The 24,267-nt window shown below is 34.8% G+C and overlaps 1 protein-coding gene across 2 annotated transcripts in view; it reads right to left on the reverse strand.

Annotated features, from left to right (window-relative positions):
* Positions 1-7,118: 7,118 nt before the first annotated feature.
* Positions 7,119-24,267, reverse strand: part of LOC145239959 (zonadhesin-like) — a 242,675-nt gene continuing 225,526 nt past the window's right edge. For both annotated transcript variants that reach the window (XM_080103543.1, XM_080103544.1), the window contains 5 exons: positions 15,518-15,689; positions 12,489-12,521; positions 10,651-10,881; positions 9,208-9,423; positions 7,119-7,437 (listed from right to left, as the gene is read on the reverse strand). The gene's annotated coding sequence lies outside the window, so the exon portion shown is untranslated. The remainder of the gene's footprint in view (positions 7,438-9,207; positions 9,424-10,650; positions 10,882-12,488; positions 12,522-15,517; positions 15,690-24,267) is intronic.

Consider the following 24,267-nt stretch of genomic DNA (forward strand, 5'->3'; position numbering starts at 1 on the left):
CGATTATTATGCAATATTTAAAGATAAGATACGACTTTATTTGGCCCATACGGGAATTCAATGGTAAAACTTGTTATTAAAACACACCAACATATGAAAACAGACGAGAAGGTAAGTCTTACGTATTGGTTCTGTGTGTTTCAGAGTCAAATTATTTCATTACTGTGCAATTAAAACTGTTCGCAGGACATAGATATAATTGTGCCAAATTTTTTTGATACAGATTTTAAATTTCATGGAGACAACGTACACAAATTTAATTTTTTATTTTTTTCAGGTATACAATGGCGACTCGAAGAATGTCTGTAAATAAGCCAGATGTTTTTTGCTATGTTTGTGGTGAATACACACTTGCACCAAATCGCAATACTGTCACCACCTTTATCAAGCGCGCTTACTATGCATATTTTGGCATGAAGCTCGGCGATCAAGACAAAAGTTGGGCACCTCACATGGTTTGCAAAAGATGCACAGAGCATCTCCATCAATGGAGCAAAGGCACGCGAAACTTCATGAACTTTGGCATCCCCATGATTTGGCGAGAGCCTTCAAATCATGCAACTGATTGCTACTTTTGTGCTAACAATGTTATGGGGATTAACAGAAAAAATCGCACAACACTGGAGTATCCCAATCTGCCGTCAGCTATGCGCCCTACTCCTCATAGTGAAGAAATTCCCGTACCTGTATTTGAAGATACAAGTATTGAAGAAAGCAGCAGTAGCCAGGATGAAACTCAAAGCATTACCACTACCGATGATCATCATGATGCATCCTTTTCCGATGACAATGATGAGCAGCCAAAATTGTTTTCCCAAAACCAACTAAACGATCTTGTTCGCGATTTAAATTTGCCAAAAGACTGCCGAACTTCTTGCATCTCGTTTAAAGGACAAGAACATGCTAAATGGTAAAGTTAAGGTAAGTTTCTTCCGTACCAGGCACCAGGAATTTTTAAGATATTTTGCTCAAGAAAAAGAATTAGTCTATTGCAATGACAATAGAGCTACTGAAACCATCTCGGCGTACCTGAATACAAATCAGAGGACTGGCGACTTTTTATCGACAGCAGCAAAAGGTCTTTGAAATGTGTGTTACACAATGGAAATCAATTTGCATCTGTGCCATTGGCACATTCGACAACATTAAAAGAACAGCATGAAGCAATTAAGTCCTAGAAAAAATTTCTTATGACCAACATAAATGGCTGATTTGCGTTGACTTAAAAATGGTCAACTTCTTGCTTGGTCAACAGTCTGGATTTACCAAATACCCATGCTTTTTATGCCTCTGGGATAGTAGGGATCGTACTCAACATTACGTGAAAAAAGAATGGCCAGTACGTGAAGAGCTTGCAATTTGTAGAGCAAAAAATCTGATAAACAAGCCTCTAGTTGACAGGGGACGTATTTTATTTCCTCCACTGCACATAAAGCTCCGTTTGATGAAGCAATTCACAAAAACCCTGGATAAAGATGGACGGTGTTTTCAGTTTCTGTGTAAAACCTTCCCCAATTTGTCAACTGAAAAATTAAAAGCTGGTATTTTTGATGGTCCTCAAATTAGGCAGCTGATCAAAAACTCTCCCGCGTTTGAGGAGACCATGAATCCTGTTGAGCAACAAGCGTGGAATTGCTTTGTTCAGGTCGTGATGAATTTCCTAGGCAACACAAAAGCAGAGAACTATAAAGATCTAGTAGAAAACCTGTTAGTGACCTTTAGGAACCTTGGCTGCAATATGAGCATAAAAATGCACTACCTGTACTCGCACATGGACCGCTTTCCAGAAAATCTTGGTTCTTTAAGCGATGAGCATGGAGAGCGCTTTCACCAGGACTTGAGAGAAATGGAATCACGCTACCAGGGAAGGTGGGACATGGTGATGATGGCGGACTACTGTTGGAATTTAAAAAGAGATGTGCAAGCACCAAAACATTCACGACAATCAAAAAAACAAAAAGACCGTAATAATGCAAACATTTTTCATTTTTAGTTACATGTACTGTACATGAAGTGTACATGATTCTTTGTTAGAATAAAGCAATTTTATCATAAAAACTGACATTTTGCCATTGAAACATCATTAGTAAATCTTGAAAACATTGTTTTAAAAAATATAAGTCGCATAATTTTAAATTCAAATTTACAAAAAAATTTGACCTCCGAGAGTAAAATGGATGTTATTTCTAGATTTAGCATGGCAAAAATATAGTAAATCAGTTAAAAAATATCAGACACCTTTTAAAAAGTTTCTTTTTGTTGACCAGTGTTATAATTGATTTTTCTTTCTTTACAGAAATGCAAGTATTGTGAAACATGGAGGAATAGTGCCTAAACCTTTTAAAACTGGAACAACCATTGCTGGGATTATCTTTAAAGTGAGTTGAAAAACTAATCATCTCTAATGCTAACTATTCTTTTGTGTTTTCTGATGATCAACGTGATACCTTAAATTCAAATTGTGATGATTTTTACACAGCTCAACAGATTTTGTCTTTCGAAATATTCAGAACTCATTTTCAGTGTTTATTGTTTAAAAACAATAGTAAATTATTTAAAGGTAACATTTTTGGATTTTTGTTGCAGTTTAATATGTTCGAAAGCCTCTTGTAAATCTAAATCTTTATTGAAAAAAGTAAAATGAAGAAAATAAGAAAAAATACTTTACTGTCAAATATTTTTTGTGGGCTTTTCCTTTTTAGAAAAAAAATTGGCCAAAAGAGATTTTTCTTTTGCATTTATTTTAAAATAAATTGGAGTTCTTTTTTTTGGGGGGGGGGGGTATTTTTAAATGTTACATTTGTAATTTTAATTGAAAGTACCTAATTTTACAAACCTGTTTTGATAAAGTATTTAAGAAACATTTTTATTCGTCGTACTATCAAATATGTTTTCTCTGTTCACATATTTTTGAGAGGATGGTATGATATCAAACCAGGTACACCCCCCCCTCCTGCTGAACTGAACATTAAAAGATAATACATTAATAAAAGCAATTGTATAATTTTGCTTTCAGATATCAAATTTCCATTAGTAATAGTAGCAATACACATGGCCGTTAAAACGCTTTGGATAATCACAGATTTCAAGGGTCTTCTGCTAAACTAGTCATATTTTAAAAACCAAAGCACTTTAAGTCTCCAAAATGCCACTGTTTTGTTCAGAAATGAATATACTTTCAAATGAATTAGTAAATAATAACATACATTATATATTTGTAGAGTTTTAAGCAAATAAAGTGATAAAAATGTGAACATCATAAAACGGCATTTTTGGTAAGATTTTGTAACGCCCCCCCCCCTGATTTCTAAACATTCGTACCGTGTTTCTGTTAAGAATTTTTTAATGAAATTTGGAAATTAGCCAAAAGAGATGTCATTTTTAATAATTTTGAGTGTCCGAAATTCATTTGACCACTCGTTTTTTTGTTGTGTTAAAAAAATGATTTCAAAATGATGAGTATTAAAAATTTTCTTCGGACACTCACTATTAAATAAAACAATCTTTTTACTATGTTTATTCGTGAAAAAGATGATTGGACAGTGTTTCTCTAGTGGTACGTAGCAATTTAAAAACATAATATCCGAAAAAATCGTTATGAATTTGAATCAAGACTTCTGTAGTATTAGTGATAGTAGCAGCAGCATCGATAACATGGCGTAAACAGACGTTTTGTTTTTGTTGTTTATTTTTATTCCAAATCGATTTTTTTTTTTTTTTAATTGAAAATCTGGTTATAAAAAAAATTTCTTACATGTTTTTGTTATCAACCATACAAATATTTTTTTAAAATTGGGTAGTAGTAAATTTTAAAATATTTTAACAAGTGAAAATGTGAAATATGATGTTTTGGTTCACGTGTACGAACGGTAACACACTTCTAATTTGCGTCCCTTAAAAAATGTTTTTAGTGAATTATTATCGAATGGAAACTAATCTACCCGATTATTAAAAAAATAAATAAAAATAATCAATATTTAAATATTTGTAGGAGGTGCTCAGTTAAAAAATAACAACGGTAGGAAAAGACATGAAATGTAATTAAAAATCAAAATAACATTAATTCAAAATTTTTAACAATTTGTCAGCTTTAGCAAAAACTTGTTTCTTTTTTTATATTTAAATAGAATTTAAATACTTGATATTTTTCCAAGCATCATGTTTTCTGTTAGAGGGACGTCAGTTTTTTAAATAACATTTATTTTTGTCTGTTTGTCATAATTCTTGTAAAGTTTCACAATGGGTATCAAACACCCTCTTAAAAAAAACTTGCTTAATTCTATGTCTAATCCTAGGTACGAGTGGCAAGCCTCCTCCTAAAACCTTTAGCCTTAACAATAATGCTAAGTACAAGTGGCAGAGCTCCCCACTAAACAAACTTCCTCTGTAAGCTCATATAAACGTTAAAAAAAAGAAAAGTGCGCATGATTAATCCCCCCCCCCAAAAAAAATTGGTCAACTGTCCTAAAACGCTAGGATCGTCTTGAAATGGTGAATTATTTTACATTTATGTGAAACCAACCCCCACTCCAATTCTAAAATTGTTTTTGTTTTGTTTCTATCAAGTGTTCAGGATGTTCACACATAATTTTCCTTAGCCCTATCATTAACCCAAAGTCAGAGTGGCAACCTCCCTACCTTCTCATAATTGCACAAAGACCCTCTTAAAACCACGCATAATCACCTTTTAGAAAACAAACAAACACCCAGGATTTATCTATCATAGGAAAAGGGGGGGGGGTAACTGCCCTAAAACACTCAAATGATTCAAAATGGGAAATCATTTTACATTAAATTCTAAAATAATTTTTGTTTATCTTTCATTAAAGTTTTTCAAGTTGTTCACATGCAATTTTCTATAAAGGTAGAATCACATATTTTGGAAAGGTGGTCAGATGGGGGAGGGGTAACAGAAGGTATTAATCTACAATAATACCAAAGAAATATTGCAATATATTCATTTTTAACCAATCCTAGATTTCGATTTCAGTTTTTGGCACATAAAATGCATTACAACTAAACTTTGAGTTCTCTAACTTCTTTTCTTTTAATGAATACATGGCATTTTTAAGCAATCGCAGCATATTTATGTGCATTTATTGCAGATTATTTGGAAACCATTCATTTCTCGAGATTTTCAATAGCATATTCAGATTCCTTGCACAAAAATACACTTATATGGTAAATTACATTGCTTAGTCATGTGTTTTAACAAAGATATAGCATTTTTACTGAAAAAGTAGTGCAAAAAATGTGACAAAACGCATATGGTCTTAAAGAGGAGAAAATATCCAAACACGCAGGGCATAAAAATAGTCATAACTTCCTTGATTTTAATTGGATTTTAAAAATTTAAAAAGATTCTTTCTTAGCTTATCAAGCTCTTTGTATATATACAATATTGAAATATTTTAAGCCATTTAAATTTTTTCATGTGTATTGCTAAAATGTAATTTATAAGTAATTAAAGAACGCATTCTAATCTTTAAAATCTATAATACAACGAAATATTCAATTGCTTATAATACTTAAACAAACAACTTGTGTTTTATTATTTTTTTAATTATTTTTTTATTATTAATATTAGATGAGTTTCAGTATAAATCATCGTGTTCTTTCTTTATTTCAATCCAATTTTGAAGTTTTGTAACGCTGTCTGTAAAAATTACTGTTCATTATTGACAGTCTAAGAGTTCCACATATCTTGCTTGTTGGGACCTCGGCGATGACGTCATTTTTTCAGCTGGCCGGCCATCTTTATAACGAAGGCCACGCCGGAAGCCACTCAGGGATAAGGGTTATTATAAGTACAGTACATTAGTGTGGAGATTTGATGAAGTGTTTACTTAAGGGGGCGGTTCATTAAGAATTTGTTAACGTTGGACTTGAAGACATCCAAGTTGTAGTCAGGTGGGAAGCAGGCAGACGGAACAGAGTTCCCCAGGCATGCAGTTCTAAGAAAGAAGGTTTGTTCATGGAATCCACGTTTTGATTTAGGCACAGATAAAGAGTGGAGGAAATTTTTCACAGTGGATTCAGCTAGACTGGTGTTTTTCGTGAAAGATTGGCGAGGGGGACCAGTGCCAATGGGAGCTGTAGATCTCAAAAGGTTGTTTGACCTTTACTGCCTTACCTCTGCAGGTCTGCTGGCACTATTTCGTATCCAATACCCAAATAAGGATGCAATGCAGATTCAAGTTCCTTTAAAGAGAAGACTGGTTTGGCCACACTGTGTGCTGCAAGTCAAGAGAGTTTGTCTACAAAACAATAGCTCCAGAACCACTCCAAGGTTGATGAAAACTCCCTGGAGGCCAGTTAAAGATGGGGTTACACATCAAAGCCAATATTGAATCTAGCTCCAATTCACATTTACTGGGTGAATTTCTGTCAGTTTTTGTTTTCTTTTTTTTTTTAACCGATTTTCGAGACTCCAAAGGCAAGAATATCCTGCTACCATGTTCGTTTTTGTTTTAATTCAAGCGCTTGGCACAACTTGCATTTCACATTCAAAACACACTTTAAAATAAGTTCAATATCAATTAATCAATCAATAAGGGTTTTATCACTCAATGAGGAATCCCTCCCTGGACTTTGGCCATCTAACTCCGTCCCAAGCTATCAGTTGTCATGTGGGACCTATGTGTTCTATCAGGTCGTCCCTGCATCTCGTGTATATATATATATATATATATATATATATATATATATATATATATATATATATATATAATTTACACGAGTTTTGATGACTAAATTCTAGTTATACATGTTTTTTTCTTCTCACAATTTTGTAGAAAAATTTGATTATCTTCCACATCTTACAGTGAAATGAAGAAACTTGTAGTCTTTTCTGAAGTTTATAAAATTCTGAAGTTTATAAAAATATGGCTATTTTCAAATTTCTATTTTGCATGAATTTATGAATGAAAAGAATCAAATAATTGCAGGTACTACATTCATTTAGATAGTGTAGATTTTTTACAAGTGAGTCGCAACATATCAAAGACAGTAATTACTGATCAAGATATAATGCTTTCGCTTCCCTTTCAAAAATAATCCAATTCATAACAATGCAAAATATATTAAAATATAGAAATGAAAAACAAATATGATAGAAATGCAATCTGATGACATTTATTGGATAGAATATTTATAATAAAGAATAAACTGATTTGATAAGAATTTGAGAGTAAAGATTAAATATGTTGGATATGATATTTAGAATAAAAATTAAATTTAGGAGTAGAGAATACATTTGTTGAAGAATTAGATAATTTTGAAGTTTGTTTTACATTCAACCAGTCGTATTTGAAATGTTCTTCTGTGTATTGTTTTGGAATTCAACATTTCCTGAAAACTATTGTTCCGGTAACCAACGTGCGTTCAATCAACTCTTAGTAACGGTTTGCATTTGGGCTGCGATAAGCGGTAAATCCCCTGTTAAAGAAATCATCATATTATAATCAAGATTGTAACAGGAAAGAATAATGTTTATAACTTATCGAATAAAAGTTTGGAATAACTTTAAAATTTACAAATTATTCTAACAATAATGATTAAGTAATAATAATAGTAAAGTGATGAATGAAATCGATCACACTGAATGGAAATACAACATTACGAAATGAATGAGCAATTTGTTCGTTAATATTAGAATTAGAATATAAATTAAATCATCAAAGAATTATCTTATCAGGATTTTATTAGAAAAGAATATAAGTATGTGTTTACAAGATTAAAATAGTCATTATTATTAGAATTACTTGTAGATTGTTAAATAATTTTATACATTGATTCCGTAGAGAAGACGAGTTGAGTTGCTATTTTGACTTCTGTCGATGGGCAGGTGGACGTGCATTTAGCCGGAGATTTAAGCGAATCGATGATCAGTGGGAATTTCAGCACCACGTATGGCACGGGTTAAGAGCACGTCATGCAGATCACAGTGTCTGACGATAACGAAATCGATAAGGTGCCAGTGTTTAGACCTTGGCTGCATCCAGGACGTCTTCTACATGTCACGTAGCTGAAAGATGGTGTTGGACAAACACTAGTCCACTATCTTGATCACCCTCAGAGAGTTCCAGTGGCATGCATGAGAGCTGCGACAACTCGCTCTTTGATTGGTTGCAGCATCTGTCGATAGTTGCGTCAGTCTGTCGAAGGCCCGCTTACGTGGGGACGACCCACCTGGGTTGTTACTATTTAGGCCATAGCTGGGTCTGCATTTCACGATAACCAGGGCGTGTCCACATGCTGGTGGGCAATGATGCTGGTACTATGAGGTGCTGATTTTCCAAAGTTTCTGTCAGGAACCTTACCCTTAGCCTTTGGCTCAAGAAAATAACCTAGAACACAAGGTTGCAGTGAGTCAGTTACTTTCTAGGGCGCTGACCGCTCTTCCATAGCCATAATCCTGATTAGCGAAAACGTTTTTACCACGGGCAGGTGGAGATTGGTACCACATAACTCTGATCGGGGGTCTAAAGTGGGTAATCGATCTTGCCCAAGGATTTCTCTCAGGCGAGGGAAGGAGGCACTTACTGCTTCATATGTATTTATATTAAAATGGATATAATTGTGATGGATTTTGTTAAAAATATATTTTATATTTTAATCTAAGCATGTAATTAAACAAAAATTTGGTGTACTCATAATAAAACAATGTCCATAGTATCACAATATGTCCGATTCAACCCTCAGCCATTTAAAGATGATATTGTATTCTATTGTTAACACTGAATTGAACACAAATGTAGCATAATTCTAATTAAACATTAAGTAAATCGCAAAGATGAATTCTTTGTGGCGTTAGTTTCAGATCAATAAAAAAATGTAGAATTGAAGCCAAAATACAATTTTCATTACTGTTTGATAAAAAGTTTATTTATTAATTAACAGACAGCAGATAATAGATTATTATTTTTATATGAATGAAAAAAGTGAGGATTGGTAAATATGCATGCATTAGATAATAAATGTTCTTCTTGAAAAGATTTTTCTATAGAAATAAAGTTATGAATAGTAAAAATGGATATTGTACACAGCGATAAAACTAATTTCTTAATAGATATGGAGTAGATATATAATAGATAGAATTTGCATATAATAAAGTAAAAACATTGTGTTCAAAACACATTAGCAATTATATTTATATGATATTTTGGGTATCTTAAAACATATTGATGGACATACGAAATAACTAACCGTAAAAAACGAATTCACTATCACCAATGATTTCAAAATCCTTTACTGTGCTTTTGCTAATACTGCATTCTTGATTAACAACTGAGTATTCCATGGATTTGCAATTATTCTTGTTGCACTTTGCTTTGCAGTCTTCCAATGTCTTCACAACTGCATACTCAGTCAAAGGACCGCATGGAAAGATGGTGCCGCCACGGATGACAATCTTTTGGGATTCTTAAAAATATAATTGTAAAGTGATAAATGGAAACGGATCACAATTTCTAAGTTATTGTAAAACAAATTGTTTTCCAGGCTTTACGAAATGATACAACTTTTATGCTATCAATCTAGTATCACAATAAAAAAATATGTCCGATTCAACTCTCAGCCATTTAAATATGATATTGTATTCTATTACTGACACTGAATTAAACACAAAACGTAGCATAATTAATAGATATGGACTAAATATATAATAGTGTGTTCCAAAATACGTATAAAAAACATGCAACGTGTAATGGAAAATGGCGTTAACTCGAATATTATGATGATTTGTTCTACATCATTCAGTAATAATACGATAACAGTCAATACAATAAAACAATTTTATTAGAGCACGTAATATTTCAACGTAATCGCGATTAATGATATTTCAATGTAATTATAATTAATATTTAGTATTAATGTAAAATCGAATTTAATTTTAATATGCTTTTTTGTTCTGTGCACATTGTACTTATTTATGTTCATTGTCCTGTTATGAGTATTACATTATTCAACAATTGTAACTCATATATAGTTTAGGGTTTTAATGCTTTTAGGGCACAGCCTAAGAAAATAAATAATTCAATACAAGCTTCTGAAATGACGAACGCAACAACTTCATAAAAGGTTACACAGAAAAGGTTTATTAAGGAGAATGTGATATGTTCCTTGTCAAAAGCTGGACTCTGACTACCTGGTGCTATCGCGGTAGTTAATCCCAGTGGAATCGTCGATACCGTTAGAAATAACACCGAGGTGGAGAGAGAGAGAGAGAGAGAGAGAGAGAGAGAGAGAGAGAGAGAGAGAGAGAGAGAAGAAAAGGAGGTCTGTTCTATTTGGTGTCTCTCTCAGTAAGAACGAGTTGTTATTCTTCAAACCGGATGCTCGTCGATTTCCTTAGGGGATACGAAGGATTAATGCGGCGTACCCCTGATTGGTCAGTATGTGGCACAAGGGAGAGGCATTGATTCGTGGAAAAAAAAAGTTCCATTTGTTTCTGCTACAATTCTTCAGTCAATATAATAACAATTAAAAATAATGTCTGTCTCTACAAGGTTTTTTTTTATACCATATGTTAAAATGTTGTATAAATGCGTCAGATGTGATTTAATCAGTTCACTATTTGGTTAAACATTATTAACAGATATTGATACCACGTAAGATTAATAATTAATGTTTAAATAAAATGTTACTTACCAATGAGTTGGTAGTAATCTTGGAAAGGGCAATTGACACTAACCAATGTTTGATTTACTGCATTAACAGAGAATAATTTACATTCATCTTTCATTTCATCAAAGGTAAATGATTTGCATTCTGTATTGTTGCGACAAACCACGGCACATACTCCTGGACGACTGCTACTAATTGTTTTTAGTGGTTTACCTTTGATTTTTGCCATTGTAACTCGAACAAATTTTTCCAGGGCTAAATGAAAAGGAAAATAAAAATGTTATAACGTTTCTGAATTTTTTTTTAGATGAGGTTTGGTTATTTTTATTTATTTATTTATTTTTTTTAGACAGGCATCACAACACTATCAAGGCCAATAGGCCACTCAAGGATAAGGGTTAAAGAGTGTACAGTAGAAATTGGACAATATAGTAATCATTAGTAATGAAAATTCGGTAAATTTGATAGCTCATATTGAACGGCTCATCAAGAACTTATTTACGTTAGAGTTGAACACAACAATATTGTAGTCAGCTGGAAAGCAGGAAAACGGAAGACAATTCCACAAGAGTGCAGTTCTAAGAAAGAAGCTTTGTTCATGGAATCTACGTTTAGGTTTAGGCACAGATAAAGAGTGGGGGGAATTATTGATAGTGTTTTCAGCTAGACGAGTGTTTCTTGTGAAAGTTTGGCGAGGGGGGGACCATAGACTGAAGCTCAGTCGAACACTTTCCATGAAAATAACGATACATCAGAGACAAAATCGCAACATCTCTTCTGTGAGATCGAGGTTGCAGGGTAGAGAAAAGGGCATCTTCTACGAGGCTACGAAGTCTATTTTGAACTCTATCAAGGCAGGACAAGTCCTTTCTAATAGCTCCTGCCCAGATGTGGCAACAGTATTCCATCCTTGGACGTACCTGGCTCTTATATAGATAGAGAATTGCATCAGCAGTGAGTTATTCATATCATTTAGATTTTTCGGACTACTGTTCTCATTTTGAGTGTCATTTTCACAACGTTTTGGTCGATGTAACCTCCGACCTGCTGTTCGAAATTCCGTTTAGATCAATGGATCTCAACTGGGGTCCATGCGGACCCCCATGGTACATGTAACGTTAATATCGATTAAGTCTTCCTTCAAGATAAACTGTTGATATACGTTCTTTAGTTTTCTTTACATTACTGATAAATAAAATAAGCTATAAAGGTTCACCAAAATGCATTAAAAAGAAAAGTCATGATTAAAAAAAAAGTTGAGAACCATTGGTTTAGATTATCGAATTCAACAGAAACATTCTCGAATTTTATAGGATACACTTGAAGAAGGACGGAGTTTACATCGACGGAAACGTTGTGAACATGAAAGCCAAGATGAGAACACTAATAAAAAAAATCAAAATAATACAAATATATTTTAAATACGTACTGTGATTGAATCTCGCTCACATACTCACTCTCTCTTTCTCTCTCTCTCTCTCTCTCTCTCTCTCTCTCTCTCTGCATATCTCCTATATATAATATTTTGATTGCAGAAATTCCACTCCTTACCAAATTACCGTAGGTTTGCAACAAGATACGATATAAAAATTTATTATGTCTAAACTATTATTCACCATCTTATGTAACTTTAGAACGCCGTTTTATACACATTTGTACGTTATAATAAAATCTTACCAAGATATAAAGTACAACATAAGGTGTTTCTTATCGTTTTTCGTTTCTTTCAAGATAAAGTTTTAGAAATATTTATAGATTAAGAAAAGATATTAATCTCAATTCAAACCAAACTATTGAACGCCCATTTCCAATTTAATATTTAACTAAAGTGAAAGAGATGATTTGAATAGTTTAAGTCTTACCTGATGTCATCTCATTTTCAGGTAAAGTTGGGGCTGTAATAAAATGATATGATATTTATATAATTTTCATATTTTTCAGATAAAATATACTTTAAGAAAATATATGTTCGTACTGTTACTTTAGCAATAAAATATTATCTGACTAACTTAGTGATTATAAATTCACACTGTTTATTATATATTATGTAATGAATATTCTCATGGGACACAAGTACTTGACAGATTTTATTAGGCTCTCGTATATTTACGCAATAACGCGTCAAATGTTGTCTTCCAAGTGGGGTTTGTGTCTGATTTATCAGCATACCCATAGAATTTTACATCTGCCTAAAGAAAATAATCTAATGGAATAAAATCGTACAACCGAGTTGGCCATTTGACAAGTTTATTTCGTGAAATAATTCGTTCATCCAATGTTTCTCTCAATAAATTGATCGTATCACACGTTGTGTGGCAGGTGACTCCGTTCTGTTTAATTGACACGATGAATTGCCAAACCAAGCCTAAAACTAAATTGTTGCCAAATGTACATTTGAAGAAAGTAGATTTCTCAATTTAAATTCGTTTCCTCTAAAAGACACTGTATATTATAAAATATATTCTATAAGAAACATTTCACAAATAAATAATATCTGAATAGCCTGTATAAATGTCATGTTGCACACAAGTTTATACAAGAACATAAAAAAATACCATCAATTTATTGATGACAATATTACCGTCCGTTTTATTTGGATACTTCGGACTGTTTTCATCTTGAGTGTTATTTTTACAACGTTTCGATCGATAGAACCTTCGGCTTTCTTAAGTGTTATGATCATGTCAACAAAAAATATTACTTAAAAATTTATTAATGAGAAATTGTAAAAGATAATGATATACAGGATGGAACGATAAAATTGTCGTCCTAGTAAAGACGACATGATTCCATTTCCACTTGATGAAAACCGCTCTATTTTTTGCAGACCATCTACTAGTTGGCCAGTTGTGTACAAATCCCAAGAGTGATAGGAATCTTCTCTCATGTATGAAAGTGACACAATGTTCAACATGCGAGATCGGAGATGCGCCGCTGTAAAACTCGTGCTCTCTACCGATCAAAGTTATAACAACGAGACGATTGTTAGCACTCTCAAAATGTGAATCTAGACGACTCAGTGCTTGAGAGCACAGCTCAATGAAGTTTCCGGCCAGGGTTATAATCTTTGGTGTAGTTTCAAGTGAGGGCCGCATCATGCCAACTCACATTTTCGAAGTTGGCTTGACAGTCAACACCAAAGTGTACCTGGATGTGCTGAAGAGTGTGGGGATGCTCTACTGCAATCAGGTGGCCGCTGGTAGCGAAGAGACCCAGGCTTGCCTTCAGAAGGAGTGCTACGACTTTGTACTTTTTTTTCACTGGCCTCTTTCCTCCCTCGGCCTGAGCCTGCTGAACTACTTCGTTTGGTCACACGTCGAGAACATCGCCAACATGACAATACTAGTCTTATCCTGCTATCCGCCGAGTTACCGCCGAGTTACCGCCGGCACTTGTGGAAAAGACATGCTTCCAGTTTTGGATTCCGATCGAGGCCGTAAGTGAGGCTGAAGGTGGCTACATTGAATAGATATCAGGTCTACTACATAATCAAGTAATTTGAATTGATCTCTCAATAAAAGTTTTAAAATAAAGATGTAGTGTTGCTTTCCTTAGGGCGACAAATTTATCGTTTCAACCTGTATATTTTGCTTGTAATAGTTTCACAAGAAAAATAATGACTAATTTATTAATTAATAATTCCTAAGTTTAATAAAATATACACTGTTAGTAACATTTAATACGTACATATCTCATTAATAGGGGTATGACAACAGAATATTCTTATCATTGTTTTGACTCTCGAGTATATACCCGACACAGTTAATTAACCGAGAACCACATCACTCTATATAAAAGCATATAAGATATCAACAGATATACACTCGAGAGTCAAAACAACGAAAAGAATATGCTGATGAGTAAGTGCACTAGCACCAACTTTTTATAACAAATAAGAAATATTAAGTAAAATTGGATGTCCATTATTCAGCATGTACATATGCGGGTATATTAGTGGGTTTTGTATTACTGTACACATAGATTCAAAAAAAGTTGTCAAAAAACAAATATATAACAAATAAATTTTATCAAAGGCAAGATAAGTTACTTTTCTACCAAACTTGATATATTTTTCGTGTTTTTATTCAATGTAACATGTTTATTCAGCTCGAAAAGCATACAGTGTTTACCGATGTATTGGAAAATTCAAGATGGCGCCCAACTCTCTCTTTAATACGGTAAGTTCAGGAAAAGATGTTATAAATAATAAACTAGATAAAATACTGTTAGAAATTCGCTCATTATATGTTACCGTGACATAAGTTGACATATATTCGGTGTTTTTTTTAATAGTATTTTGTCTAATTTATTATTTATAACACCTTTTTCCAAACTTACGATGTTAAAGACAGTGTCTGGCGCCATTTTGAATTTTACAATACATCGGTAAACACTGCATGTTTTTCGAGCTGAATAAACATGTTACATTGAATAAAAACAAAAAAAAATGTATCCTGTTTGGTAGAAAAGTAACTTATCTTGCTTTTGATAATATTTATTTGTTATATATTTGTTTTTTGACAACTTTTTCGAATTTATGTGTACAGTAATACAAACCCTATTAGTATTGTGGGGTACAAATCACCCCTGTTTGAGAACTAAGTGGAATCAAATAATCCTTTGAATACCACTGGTTTCAGAGACTAAATGGAGACATGCTACAAACACGTTCCTCTCATACCATTTTAGTGGTTCCTGTATTCTTTATGATAAATACATATGATACAGGGTGTTTCAAAAGTCTTGGGAACATTACAACTACTCCTAATAGCTTATGTTCCCAAGACTTTTGAAACATTTTATACACTTTACACTACTTGTGGTTCCTTTCATTTGTGACCCCTAGCATGGGCCTGCAACAATTAGTAGAATAAAGAAAGTTTGACATTACCAAGACATTTGGAGTTCTCTTTTTTGAAAGGAGGTGAACACTGACACACTCGGTTACCAGATTGAAGTAAACAATCCTCGTTTGCTGCACATCCTCGTGATCTCTGCACTCTATTTCTAGGCAAACACTTTACACGTTCTGAACAGTTCGGCGTCATCACCTTCCTATAAAGCTTAGGAGAAAAATATGTAAAATTAATTTTAACAAATTAATATTATTTCCTCTTTCTGAAGAGCGAAATTGTAATTCAATATTTTATATGTTTAAATATAATTTAAACAAGTGAAAGTTGTATTTCGAAATAAAAATATTTAACAAAAAAAAACATGAAAACAAAACAAAGCATTATAATGGGTCAATATTATTTACATTTTCTAGAAGGCTAAAATGATACTGAATTATCTTATGTATATGGTCGTATATATTAAAACAGATGAAAACAGTATTTAAAAATGACGGGCCATGTATCTTAAAGCGAACGGGGGAAATCATTACTGAACAAACTAATACAAATCGGTTATTGATTAATAACGTTTCAAAAGAATTTGCATAATTTTGGTTATTTTCGGTAGAATAGAAATAGCTAAATAGGCGCTGGAAGGCGCTAGAAGGCGTTGGAAGGTGCTTTTTTTAAATTACATTTTCACCCCAAACAAGGCACATTGCCACTTTGGTGTAGGGGGCTACTATCAGAGGCAACAACTACTGGGGTACTATGTAGAGATTTGGGCAGCAAGATGTCGGTTCACGTTACACTTGAACTTCTGCATGTCAGTACGGTTAGGGAAGCAGAAACCTGGAATGGAATTCCAGAGTCTAACGGTTCTGGGGAAGAAACTACTGGAGTAGAAAGATCTTTTACATCTAGGGATCTCTACTGTGTGGGGGTAGGATTTAGATGCCTGTCGGGTTTGTCGATGGTGTTTACGTCGTGGGGGCACAAGTGTCGGCAGTTCGTCAGAGCATTCACCATTAAAATACTTGTAGAACAGGTGCTGGAAGTTATATCTTTTATATATCTATATATAGATGACTGAATTACTTTTCATGATTCGAAATATTATCAATAACCAACTAATTTTTAAGATTATCAGCAAACCTAAAAATTATTTAATTCTATCCGACATATTCATTCGTATATGTTTTTAAAAATATACCCGCAAAAGAAAAATTTAACTGAGCGGGGTAACACAGATTATTTTACGTTTAAACTTACAAAGTAAATTTGAAAAACCTTTTATTTTATACTAAAACTGACAAAGTAAATAAAAACATAAAACAAAAAAACATTTATAGTTAATCAAAAATGAGCCGATCAATATAGATTTAAAAGAATGGAGCGTTCAGTATAGATTTCATAGAAAAGGCCTTTTAATATCGATTTAAAACAGTGGACCGTTTAATATATGTTTAAAAGATTGTGCTATTCAATACAGATTTTAAATAGTTGACCGTTTAATAAGGATATAAAGAATGGGATGTGCAATATAGATCTTTTAAAAAATATACCATTGAATATTGATTTAAAAGAAGCCGTTCAACATAAATTAAAAATAATGGACCGTGAAATACACTTGTAAAAGAATAAGCTGTTCAATACAAATATAAATTACATCGAGGGCATTGGCAGGGCCGCTGCGAGGAAGGTGGGCTCTCTCTACCGTGCTAGAAAACTTCTAACACCCGAAAGTATCCTGTACCTCTATAAGGCCACTATTCGCCCATGTATGGAGTATTGCTGTCATATTTGGGCTGGTGCATCGGCTACTAGTCTCTCGCTCCTTGACAGGGTTCAAAAGAGAGTCGCAAATCTGATAGGCCCTAAACTGGCATCTAAGCTTCAGCCTCTGTCCCATCGTCGAAACGTTGCATCCCTCTGCCTGTTCTACAAGTATTATAATGGCGAATGCTCTGAAGAACTGCAAGCACTTGTGCCCCCACGACGTGAACACCCTCGACAGACCCGGCAAGCTGCAAAATCCCACCCCCACACCGTAGAGATCCCTAGATGTAAAAGATCTTTCTACTCCAGTAGTTTCTTCCCCAGAACTGCTAGACTTTGGAATTCCATTCCAGGTCACTGCTTCCCCAACTGTACTGACATGCATAAGTTCAAGTGCAACGTGAACCAACATCTCGCTGCCCTAATCCCTACATAGTACCCCAGTAGATGTTTCCCCTGATAGTAGCCTCCTACACCAAAGTGGCAATGTGCCTTGTTTGGGGTGAAAATGTAATCAAAAAAATAAAATAATAATGCATTCACCACCTAATATGAATCTAAAAGAATTAGCTGTACAATATAGATTTGAAAGAATGGGACGTTTAAAATAGATTTAAAAGAATGAACATTCCGTTATTAATTGTAAAAAATGGGGCATTTTATATGGATGTAAAAATTGAACCGTTCATTACAGGTTTGCAAGAATAGACTATTAAATATATATCAAAAAGGAGTAGTTGTTCAATATAGATTGAAAAGATTTAGCAATGCAATATATATTTAAAATAATGAGCCGTTCAATACCGATTTTAAAACAAGAGGCTGTTCAATTCATATATTTATAAGACTAAGCCGTTTAAGATAGGTTTGAAAGAATGTACCATTTATATACAGAATGAGCCTTTCGACTTAGACTTAAAAGAATGGACCATTCAAAATCGGTGTAAAAGATTGAGAGATTCAAAATAGATTTATAAGAATAGATTCATCAATATAAACTTAAAAGAATGATCCGTTCAATATAAATTCAAAAGAATTACCCATTCAATATCTAAGTTTAACACTGAGCCATCTAATATATATTTAATACAATAAGCAGTTTAGTATAAATTTTAAAAAAATGAGCCATTCAATATACATGTTAAAGAATGCGTCATGCAATATAGAATCCAAAGATTAGAAATTTAATCAGGTTGACAAGAAAGTTTGTGCGATTTTCAACTTTTAAATTCAGATGAACATATCTCGGCTCAAACAAAAATTTATTGATCGAAATAAGCACCATCAGAATCCACACACTTTTATCAACGCAAAACAAATGTATTTATGTCAGTAACGTAAAAATCTTGCGTTCTGGTGATGAGGAAGTCGCTGAAGGCGTTTTTGATATCGCGTAGGTTTTTGAAGCATTTCTTACGCTAAAATTTGTCGAGATGCTTGAAAAAGTTGCAGTCGGTAGGTGAGAGGTTTGGAGAGTATGGCGGATGAGACAGAGTTTTTTAGCCTAATTCGTTCAACTTCTGTAGGGCCGGTTTAGCAAGAGAAAGAGAATTGAGCCTTTTCTATTGACTAATGCTGGGTGTTGTTGTTGAAGTTTCTGATGAATTACATCCATTTGTTGACAGTACTTTTTCGCCGCACTGGTTTCGCTTGCATTTGAAAAACTAATGAATGAAACCGGTTGTAGACCACCAAACAGTCAGCATAGCCTTTTTTTTTTGGTGCAACTCTGGTTTCAGAAAGTGTTGTGGAGCCTTGTCGGCGTCTAAACACTGAGCTGAGCGTCGCCAGTTGTCATAAAGAACCCGCTTTTCATCACAAGTCACAACCCGGTCGAGAAACGAATCGTTCTTGTTGCGTAAAAGAAGGGAAGATGACACTTATTTACAACGTTTTTTTTTTTTGTTGTTCAATTCGTAAGGCACCCATTTATCAAGTTTTTTTGTCTTTCCAATCTCTCTCAAGTGGATGGAAATCGTCGTATACGTTACGTCTGATTCAGAAGCAAGTTCTCGAACAGTTGTGCGTGGATTGGTCTCAACTAAGGCTCTTAATTAATAGTTGTGAATATCCAATGGCCAGTCACTACACTCATCATCTTCCCGGCTCTGACCCGGAGTGGTAGTACCTGTTAGGGTCCCAACTATGGGTTAAATAGAAATCGACGTGAAAACAACAAATATATTCTATCAAAAAAATTTTTTCTTCAAAATCTTTGGATTCGGCATTAAATAACCCAAAAAGGGTTGATATGCCGTAAAACAAAAACAACCAACCAACCAACACTCATCATCTTCAAAACTCTCCTCGCAGCCACGGAATTTCGTACACCATCATTGTGTTGTGCGATTAGTAGTGGTTTCGTAACCTAAAGCTGCGTTGATATCGCGAGCTGTTTCAGCAGTTTTTCGGTCTAGCTTGAATTGAAATAAGAAAATTGTGCGAATTTGCTTTTTTCCATCTTGAATTGAACGTTCCGAAAAGAAGGCGTAATAGTTTTGGAACGATTGTAATTCAAACGATTAGATAGGGCGAAAAACTCTCCTTAAAATGATATATAAAGTGCAGGTATTATAACGAAAACTTTTTTGAAAATACATAATTTGAAATCAAAATTACAAATTCCGCAAGAATTCCGCAAGAACTTTCTTCTCAGCCTAATAGAAGAATGGTCCATCTAATATAAAATGATTAGACGAATTAACCATTCGATATCTATTTAAAATAATAGAACATTTAATTTAGATTTAAAAGAATGAGTAGGGGAACCTGGGGCAAAATGAGATAGCGAGGTAAAACGAGACATCACAGATAACTGAAACAGAGAGATAGAGATAGAGAGAGAGAGGGGGAGAGAGAGAAAGAGAGAGCTCTATCGTGAGGAGTCTGATCAAGAGATCACGTGGTAACGCCTTGCCGTCAACGTCTACCATTGTTTTATTCAGCCCCGCACATCAAAAAGGGGAAAGTGTTCAAAATGTATCTATTTTGATCTGTGACGAACTGTACTCTGAGAGTGCAGAAAGCTGGGTAGCCTCTCAAGGGGACTGTAGGAAATGGGCAAGATCCGTCTTGTTTTGCCCCAAGCATGGGGCAAAACGGGGCAATACAGTTAGCTGAATAAATCATCTGTATTTCTTTTGAAAATAATTTCTCATCTTTTTTGTTTTGTTATGGTATTGTTTTCCAATACTTTGAATGTTCAGTACACAGAATATGGTTTATATGTCAATGCTACCTTTGACTCGACCGTTCTTTTTCCCTTAAGGATCTCGTTTTGCCCCATGTTTTCCTACTGTAGCTCTATCTACATCATGTGTGGATAAATATACGGCAATGACACCAGCCATACAAAAAGCACAATATCTACTGCAATTAATAAACGATATGAAATATACAAAAGAATGGAAGCAAGTAACAACATATTCTGACAACTGAAACATTATGTAAAAGAATACCAAAACATGAGATTCATTTATGAGAAGCGGAATACGGTCTCCATTTATATTGATTTAAAAATCACTATTATCGTAGACATTCACACTTTCAATACGACAATATTAACTTGATGAATAAAGACGAACTATTTTCTTTTACAAATTTAGTTAACAACTGTGACTCCTTCTAATAAGGCAGTTTTTAATCATTAATGAACTAGAATTTCTTTATTTATGATGTTTATTCATCGGAATGCTTTACTTAGGGGCATAATATATAAAAAGAAACAAACATTTGTAAATCAATTTTTGCGGAATACAATAAATCATATCAATTTCATTAAATGATGTTAAAAATATACAAAGAAAAGACATCACAAAATAACAAACTTAATTATATAAAATATCTAAGAGAAAAAAAATTAAAAAGGATATCGATTATAAAACGATATAAAAAGAAACTCACGAAAACATAACAAAATCGATCACAAACTTATAAAAGTATTTAAAGGCACTAAGATATAAGAAATTTCAGGATGAAGTGATAAATATATCTTTCGAAAGCATAAAGAGTTACAAAATTGATCATTAAGCGATAAATTTAAAAAAATCTCTTTAAAAAGTAACACATTTGATTATATAATAATAATAATAATAATAATAATAATAATAATAATAATAATATCTTCAGACAACTTATTAAAACTTAAAATTAATTATAAAATGCTTTAGTAAAAAATATTAAAAAACTAGCGGGGGGTACCCGGCGTTGCCCGGGTGTTTGGAGGTGTGTGTGGTTTTGGGTAAATCAAAACTCCGGGGAGGGGGTGGGTAAAATATAAAAAAAAGTTTTGGTAGGTGAGTATGAGGATCGAACCCGAACCCTTGAGGCAAAGTTGGAAATTAAAGTGTGAAAAAAATCGTTCGACGTTAACCACTGAGCCACGACGACATACAACAGGATCATGTTTGAATTTATTTAAAAACAGAATTGACACGTTGGTGCAATAAAAATTAACTCTGCTGCTTCTATTTCACCTAATTAATGAGGTCAAATAGAAGTCACGCAGTTAACTTGGGTTTGTTTACACAACTTTGACTGGTGTTTTCCCCAACAGATGTTGAGGAAGGGGAAACCAGCTCTCATAAAAGTCGAGGTAAATAAATGTAGAGGCGACTGGCGTTCCCAAATCATAGATATTATTATCTAGGGGCTATGTAAACAGTTGTAAGCGATCGTAACGACCCCGAGAGCGTGTGCGAAAGAAGCCTTTGCGAGACATACACGAAATGGTCACACACATTTTGCCTTTTATATATATAGAAGTAACAAAATATTTTGTGGGGTAAATATTTTAATGTAATTTATTATATATTTTACTTATACTTTATGCTACACGCTTTATTATTATGAGTTAAAAAAACAATTTGCATAAGCTTGAAATATAAAAAAATATCACATAGAAATATAAAAAAATATCACATACTACATAGAAAATGTACAAAGACACACAGACACACACACATAGACACGTTCACTAATATATATATATATATATATATATATATATATATATATATAGATAGATAGATAGATTAAACAAAAATATATACGTATATATAAATATACATGGAAACAATTTTGTGTTTACTGCAAACTTTTTACGCAAATATTATGCAGGTATAAATCATGTAGAATATCTGCATGAATATAATTACACGTAATAGTTAACTAAAGATAATCATCCCATCAGAAAACCGAAAAAAAAAACTAATAGGGAATTAATTAAAATGAATGTTTAAAAGAATATGCAAATTAGCTAGATCTTTTGCTAGTGAATGCAATCCCACAACCCATATATAAGAAAATTGTATTTTCTTTTTAAATAAATAGAAAAGAGGGTTGAGTTCGGCTGTCTTTTCTGTTTGCTGCTGTCCAAAGACCGGCTGCCGGTCCCTGTTGGGCAGGTGAGCCTTATTTTTATTTTTCTGCCTCCCCGCGAGGCCACTAACTGTCTTGTTTTGGAATTATTTCAGGTTGTCTCTTTTCCCGACTCGACCGCTCTGCGTCTGAGGTGGTTGTTCGAAGTCATATCCAACGGAAACCTCAGCCAGGCCAATCGGCGACTCTGAGCCAGGAAGAAGACGCAGAGGGGGAGGGTAGCTGGTCCGGGCTCCAGTGCAGACATGCCTAGCCCGGAGTCCGGTTCCCAGAGGGGGCTTCGGCCACCTCTGAGCACCGGATTAGGCCTTGGAAAAATTCTACCGCCACGTGGTCCGGGTTCCGCCCCCCGTCTAACCCGGGTTCTGGCGGTCGTGTCCCCGACACGCCCGCCGGTTCAGGCCCAGTAGACAGACCACTAGGATGGATTAGTGTTGACCCCCGCACAAACCTCGGTGTTGTCCCCCGCACCGCTAATCTAGGGGAATCGGTTGCGTTAGGCAGCGACTCTCACATAACTAGTCGTACTGCTGTTCCCGACAGTAATAGTAGTAGCAGTAGATTTAGGCCAGCTGAAAGAGGTGTTCCGACTCGGTGGAATCACCAGAGGAAGAGGGTTTTAACTGTCAGCCCTCCCGCCCATAGGAGAACGGACCCCCTAGGGTCGGGAATAAAACCAGCAACCTCTGGAGATATCTCAATATTGAGAAACACAGAGTCGGAGCAGACGTTTTCGAACGGGTTGCCGGACGATAGGGACGATGCTATTAATATGTTAACGCTTCTAGATGAACAGTTGAACGCCGTGTGGCAAGCCGACTTAGAATTTAGTAGCAGCGACAGCAGCGCAGATGAATGCAACAGGCGACCGCTGCTACGACAAGCGAGAAAGTCGCGTCAACGAGAAAGGAAGGGGGCCGCTCAGACTGAAAACAAGAATGGGGCAACTAGTACCACAGCCACAAAAGAACCGGCACTGACCCCTAAACCGGTGCCCCCAAAGGAGAAACCAGGAGAGTGGCCGACGTTGCCAGGGAGTTCACAAACAATAGACTCGTTCGGCTCTACTATTCCCCCGGGACAGAAATCACCGCTGTTAACAGTGTCACCGACGATAATATCAACACCGCAGACGGCCGCGGCGGCGGCAGTAGTCAAAGAATGGGGCCCCCAGTCGCAACTAACTCCCGGGGATTACCGCCGGTTATTCGATACAAAATACAAGGATTTGACCGACGGTAATGTTATTAGAGTAGAACCGAAAACTGTGGAACAACTTTCGAAGAGAATAATATTGTTAGTCTCCATAGAAACGAGCGTTAACCGGTGTGCCGAAAGACGACATGGCGAAAATTCTGGGGGAATTAAATATCCCCGCAACCTATATCTGCTGTAGAAGCTATGCAGTGTGGGATTTACTACTGCCCAAAGAAGAAGACGCCGTCAATATGTTCAAATCGGAACACATGTGGCGACATATTCGACTTAAGCCGGAATATTTAAGTAAGACGCGGACGAACGTGTCTATTTTGGGAGTCCCCTGTATTCTCGGCCCTGAGCAATTAGGGCCCTTTATGAGTCAATATGGGGACGTAGAGTCCGTCATTCCTGTCCGTGGTCCCCGTAACCTAATGGTAGGGGACTACAA

Source organism: Euprymna scolopes, chromosome 19, assembly GCF_053919585.1.
Source record: "Euprymna scolopes isolate OS-2025 chromosome 19, ASM5391958v1, whole genome shotgun sequence".
Taxonomy (NCBI): Eukaryota; Metazoa; Mollusca; class Cephalopoda; order Sepiida; family Sepiolidae; genus Euprymna; species Euprymna scolopes.